Source organism: Sus scrofa, chromosome 10 (assembly GCF_054392235.1).
Source record: "Sus scrofa isolate SSC_HxYL_T2T_F1_AM1 chromosome 10, Sscrofa_HxYL_maternal_Yorkshire_Landrace_v2.0, whole genome shotgun sequence".
Lineage (NCBI taxonomy): Eukaryota > Metazoa > Chordata > Mammalia > Artiodactyla > Suidae > Sus > Sus scrofa.
Window position 1 is genome coordinate 50,887,273 of NC_139392.1, and position 6,255 is coordinate 50,893,527.

The 6,255-nt window shown below is 39.5% G+C and overlaps 1 non-coding gene across 1 annotated transcript; it reads left to right on the plus strand.

Annotated features, from left to right (window-relative positions):
- Nucleotides 1–4,998: 4,998 nt before the first annotated feature.
- Nucleotides 4,999–5,105, plus strand: LOC146399409 (U6 spliceosomal RNA). Its single transcript, XR_014818474.1, has one exon. It is a non-coding gene; the product is annotated as a U6 spliceosomal RNA (small nuclear RNA).
- The last annotated feature ends 1,150 nt before the right edge of the window (nt 5,106–6,255 follow it).

Sequence of the window (6,255 nt, forward strand, 5' to 3'; positions counted from 1 at the left end):
GGTCCTCCAGCTCATTGAGCTCTTAGATCTTAACAGCCCTCACCTATATTTTGGCTGTGACTTGTGAGAGACACAGAGTCAGAATGAACCCACTTAAATTGTTACTAATCCTTGCCCCACTAAAACTCTAAGAGATAATTGATATTTATTGTTGTCTTCAGTTGGTAAATTTTGGAGTTTTATAGAGCAGTAGATCATGTCTGTCCTCAGGGTCACTGGCTATGTTTCAGTAGGATATTTTATGACTGTAAATGATTGAAATGTTTGAGTTTTTTTTATGTCTTGTATTCTAATCTCAAAAAAAACAGTTTTGAGTGCTTTGTATAAGGCACTATTTAAATTAAACATATGCAGGCCTGAAAACAAATAAAAAATCCAAGTAATACTATGTTATTAATTAACTAGAAAGTTCTCTCCTTGTACTTTTGGACCTCAGCTGAATACAGTCTTTGCATACTCAGAATAGAAGTTCTATAGCTATGGTAGGTGATATTGGAACAAACTACTAAGGAAGAATAAGAGAATCACAATAAAGTTATTCTCCAGGGAATTTTTTCATAGTAGCAAATGAAGGTACAAAGACTGTGGACCCCCCCTTGTCAAAGTGACAGGGTGAGAGAGAACAAGAAGGAAGTCACCCTTTTCTAGGAACAGGTCCTGGCTTCTACATGTTGGTCTCATTCTATTAATTTTGTTTTCCTAAACTGGATTTTGAATCCCTGTAAGTTATCTTCTTGCTTATGCCTTTTTTAATATTATATTTTTAATGAAGTATAGTTGATGTTGAATATTATATAAGATATAGGTATACAATATTGGATTCTTTTTTCTCATTTTTTACAGTTTTGTTGATTTAAAATGTTGTGATAATTTCTGCAGTACAACAAAGTGATTTGGTTATACATGTACACAATCCATTCCATTCCTGATTTTTTTTCCCATGTGGCCATCACAGAATGTTGTGTAGAGTACCCTTTGCTATATAGGAGGTTCCTGTTGGCCAGTCATTCCATATTCTACAAGGTGCACAGACAGTCCCAAACTCCAAGTCCATTCCCCCCTCAACCTTTCCACTTTGGCAATCGTAAGTTTGTTTTCAAAGCCTGTGAGTCTGTTTTGGTTCTGCAAATAAATTTGTTTGTATCCTCTTCTTTAGATTCCACCTATAAGTGATATCATATCTTTGTCTTTCACTGCCTGATTAACTTCACTTAGTGTGATAATCTCTACGTCCAACCATGTTGCAGCAAATGGCATTATTACATTTTTATGGCTGTGTAGTATTCCATTGTATATATGTACCACTTCTTTATCCATTTCTCTGTTGATGGACATTTAGGTTGCTTGCATGTCTTGGCTATTTCAATGAACTGGGGAGCATGTATCTTTTTGATCATACATAGACACCTACAGCAGTCCTTCTTTTTGTTTAATATTCAGTACTCTATGAGAAATTTAATTTCCAATGTCTTTGCAGCCCAAGAGTTTCTCTTTCAGATCAGTCCTTTCAGGATTAGCAGAAAGAAAGCTACAAATGCGCTTCCAAATTAGTTGTGCTTTTTTTTTTTTTTTCCAGGCTGATTTTCCTAGCATTTCCGTTCAATCCATGATTTGAATAGTAAGTTTGTTAAATGAACCCTTCAAAATACATGGTCATGAATAATTTTAAGAATAAAATGGTTTACCCACCTCTGGTAACCACAAATCTGATTTCATTTTCTAGAAGTTTGTTTGGCTGGGGTTTTTGTTTGTTTGGTGTTTAATTGACCTGCTATGCTATGGTAGTTCCTGGCACACACATTTTGGTTGTTGTTGTTGGAAATGTTATGGTATATAATCTCTCACATCCTATGAAAGTAAAGAACTATGATGTTTTGGTGAAAAAAAATAAAATGGTTTAAACTATAAATTTGGTAAGCACCTCATTACGGAAATGTAAGATTTTCCCCTAAAATAAAATCAATATTTCTCTATAACCAATAATGGTTTTCTTGGGGCATCAATTTTCTCTGAAAAAGTAATGGAAAATTAAAAATGGGAACAGATATCTGAATAACCAGAGCTCTCCTGTGCTTCTGGGTTGTGGTCCCTGACCCCAGGCACATTCTTGTTGCCTTTTACACACAGTGTATCCTTGGATGAAGCCCTTATATTAAACCACTTGGGGAAACAAATCTGACTAGTATACTTGAAGATGCAGGTCTGATCCCTGGCTTCACTCAGTGGGTTAAGGATCCAGCATTGCTATGAGCTGTGGTGTAGGCCAGTGGCTACAGCTCCAATTTGACCACTAGCCTGGGAACTTCCATATGCTGCAGATGCAGCCCTGAAAAAAGACCAAAAAAAAAAGGAGAGAGAAAACAAACATTGAGGAGAAAATGAGCAGGTACGGATGGTAAAATGCAGACATTATTGGAAACGATTCTTAAGCTGACAAAGTTAAGATTCAACAATAAAATCATTAATTTTAAGGAATACAAAAGCAGAAGGTTTTTATGCTAGGAAAGAGAATTTTATAAGTAATGATCAAATTGTAAGTCAATGCTAAATGATAATAACAACAATAGCAAAATGATGATGATCATGTTGATTTAAAAAATAAAAATGAGGGCATTCCCATTGTACTTCAATGCAAAGGAATCCAACTAGTATCCATGAGGATGTGGGTTCGACCCCTGGCCTTGCTCAGTGGGTTGGGGATCTGGCATTGCTCTGAGGTGTAGCTGTAGCTCTGATTCAATCCCTAGCCTGGAAACTTCCATATGCTGTGGGTGGGTCCTTAAAGAAAAAAGCCAAAAAAAAAAAAAAAAGGGCATAAAACTCCCCACTGTCTCTGAACAGTTTGTAGTCTTTTCAGAATTACATGGAAAATGAGACTCTAAGGTAAGAGATGAATGAAATCTTTTTTAAACAAAGGAGTTTGGGAAAACCTAGGATGGAGGTAGATTATAAAAATTGGGAGTGTGTGTGCTTGCAATGCTGTGTGAATAGAGCAGAGTTACCTATATTCTGCTCCAGTTGGATTTTTGATGGCTGACCTGAAAAGAAATGAGCTGTAGCCAAGAAGAGAAGAGGTGAGTGTCATAGGGATAGGGAGCTGAGGGAACATGCAGCAGAGGTGCTGAAAGGCAGATTTGTAGTTACAGAAAAAAAGGAAAACCTAATGGGGAGATGGGAAATGTCAGGCTGAGGGACATTTTTGGTTACTGGAAACTTTGGCTCAGTTAGGCCAAGTATGGATGTGGGTAGTGGTGGAAAGGGGACAGGTGTCAGAAGGTTTTGGTCCATGACCTCATGATAGGCACCTCTCTCCCTTTCATCACCTCCTAAGCCAAGAGCCCACAGGGTTATCTAAGCATGCTCTGATCCTGCAGTGGGAGTGTTATGCATTTTGTTCTCACTTTGATCCAAGAGATTAGTGTGTTCTTTACCACGTTCTCTATGAAGAGGGTGGGAACAGGAAGGATTTGGAGGAAACCCAGGGGACCCAGCCTACCAGAGTCTATGCTTGGAGGCAGAGGGCATCCTAGCTTTTCCCTAAGATTAAGTGAAACTTTGCAGAATGCCAGGACGGGAACCAGCTTCAAGACTGTGTCTTGCATGAGGACACACTCTAGAGTGGAACCAGAGCCTGGGGAGAGCTCATGGTCCCAGAGATTTTAGGGTGTTGTGCATTACCAAACAGTCTTGATCATCATGTGCTACCTCTAGACTTTTGATCAACCAGTGACTCAAAACATACTTATTGAATAACCACAAAGTATGCAGTCAGGTAGTAAGTGTTCAAGCACATTAAAGAGCCTTTTAATCACAGGCCACATTTCTTTTACTCTTCATGGCTTCACTCATGGTGCAAAGTGACCAGATCTTTATTTATACCATTTACAACCAGTGCTGTTGTAATAGAAGTCACCTCTAAAAATTCAGTGGTTAATGATATATTTAGCAAATTAGAGTGACAAAAGCAAAGGTTTAGGCATAAAAACCAGGTGCAAAATCTGGCCTGCCTCCTGGCTGAGGGATGCTGGTCCAGTTGCTTGACCTCTGAGTGTTTCCCCTCATCTGTAAAATTAAGATGCTGTTGTTCATATTGATGTTGATCCCTAAGAGCTCTTGGTGTTATGGATAACTCACAAAGTGCGAAGTGTCACCTGAATGTCATAGCTCTTCTTGCTGTAACTTAGGGTTGGCATCCTTGGCCTCATGAAATCTAAGAATATCCAGTCTGGTCCATAGCAGGGCTTTGTGGAGTCAGGTGTGACAAATTTTCCTCAAACTTGATGGATGCAGACATACTTCAGGTTTCAGGGAAGCCATCTCTAGACCCATGAGTGGTGGGGGCTTCTCTATAGAAGTGGTTGAGTAGCATCAGATTGGGTTTCTTGCAGGCTTAGGCACAATAAGCTCTACCTGACATTAGTGTTTGAAAATTACAAACTGATTCAGCAGTCTACGGTCTAGATTCAACAGTTTTGAAACCTTGATTAATAGAGTAAAAGGAAAACCCACTATTTAAAGACCATCAGGTGTTTTCCTCTTTTTCTCTAGAGATAACATCTGAATTAATAATTCTTCTATTTGAGAAAAGGGAAAAAACACCCTTCATGATTGATTTTAGTTTTCCAAAGGGAAAGTCAAGACCCTACTCCGGAATAGAGTTCAAGTTAATGCCGAACTACATTGTTTTCTATAATGTCAAAGATGGTCTTCACTGGAGGTAGAATCGCATGTCTTTGTTCATCCATTTAACTAGGATGCACTGAGCTCCTACTGTGTGCCTAATACTCCTCTTGACTTTGAGTGCTGCCTTCAAGGTGCTCACAGTCTAGTGAGAGAGAGCAGACACCAATGAAACAAGCATATAACTCATACTGTGTATTGTGCAACTAAGAGGATATGTGACTTTGATAGGCCTGGTGTCAGAAGGCTTCCCTGAGTAAATGACTTTTAAGCTGAGGTCCACAGGATGAGTCTGACTTTATAGCCCAAAGGGGAAAGGTGCTCACATCAGCAGCACATAGACTAAAAGTAGAACAATACGGAGAGGATTTGCATGGCCCCTGTGCAAGGAAGACATGCAAATTTGTGAAGTGTTCCATATTTTTGCACAGTAATGCAAAAGTGTTTAATGTTACTGAACTGTAGACTCAAAATCGTTGAAATGGTAAATTTTGTTATGTACACTTGAACACAATAAAAAAAGAGGTATGGCAACATGGATGCAACTAGAGATTATTATCATACTAAGTGATGTAAGTCAGAATGAGAAAGACAAATACCATATGATATCACTTATATGTGAAATCTAAAAGACGGCACAGATAATCTATCTACGGAAAAGAAACAGACTCACAGACATACAGAGCAGACTTGAGATAGCCAAGAGAGAGGGGGAAGGGAGTAGGATGGACTGGGAGCTTGAGGTTAATAAACGCCAAATATTTTATTTACAAAGGACAAACAACAAGGTCATACTATATAGAACAGGAAGCACTATCCAGTCTGATCTTCTGGGATAGACCATGATGGATAATAATATAAAAAAGGATGTATATATACATATAATGTTGTCATTTTGCTGTCCAGCAGAAATTGGCACAATGTTGTAAATCAACTATATTTCAATAGAAAAAAATTTTAACAGGGGGATATGGTGTTGGGACAGTCCCACTGCAAGTAGAGGGACTGGCAGTTACAAATGTCTGTGGGGGAGTTCCTGTCATGGGGCAGCAGAAACGAATCTGACCAGGAACCATGAGGTTGTGGGTTTGATCCCTGGCCTCGATCGTCAGGTCAAGGATCCAGCATTGCCGTGAGCTGTGGTGTAGGTTGCAGACTCGGCTCAGATCCCATGTTGCTGTGGCTGTTTTGTAGGCCGGCAGCTACAGCTCTGACTTGATCCCTTGCCTGGGAACCTCCATATGCCATGGGTGTGGGCCTCAAAAGACAAAAAAAAAAAAAAAAAAAAAAAAAAGGCTGTGTGAAGGGGGAGTGTGGGTGAAAGGAAAACCAGCAGGGCTGGTTTGTCAAGATTTAGGGGGTGTTGTGTGGTCCCAGGTGAGGCCAGAGTCAAAGACAGAGGTCAGACCACAGTGAACAGACAGAGATGTTGATCCCTGTCTTAGGATCAGTGGGAGATTATTGAAGGGCTTTCCTCAGTGACAGAACTTTGTTTTAAAAAATTACCATGGACTAGGATGGAGAGTGGGTAGAGGAGCAGTGGAGGTGGCTGACCAGTTGGGAAGGTATCAGATT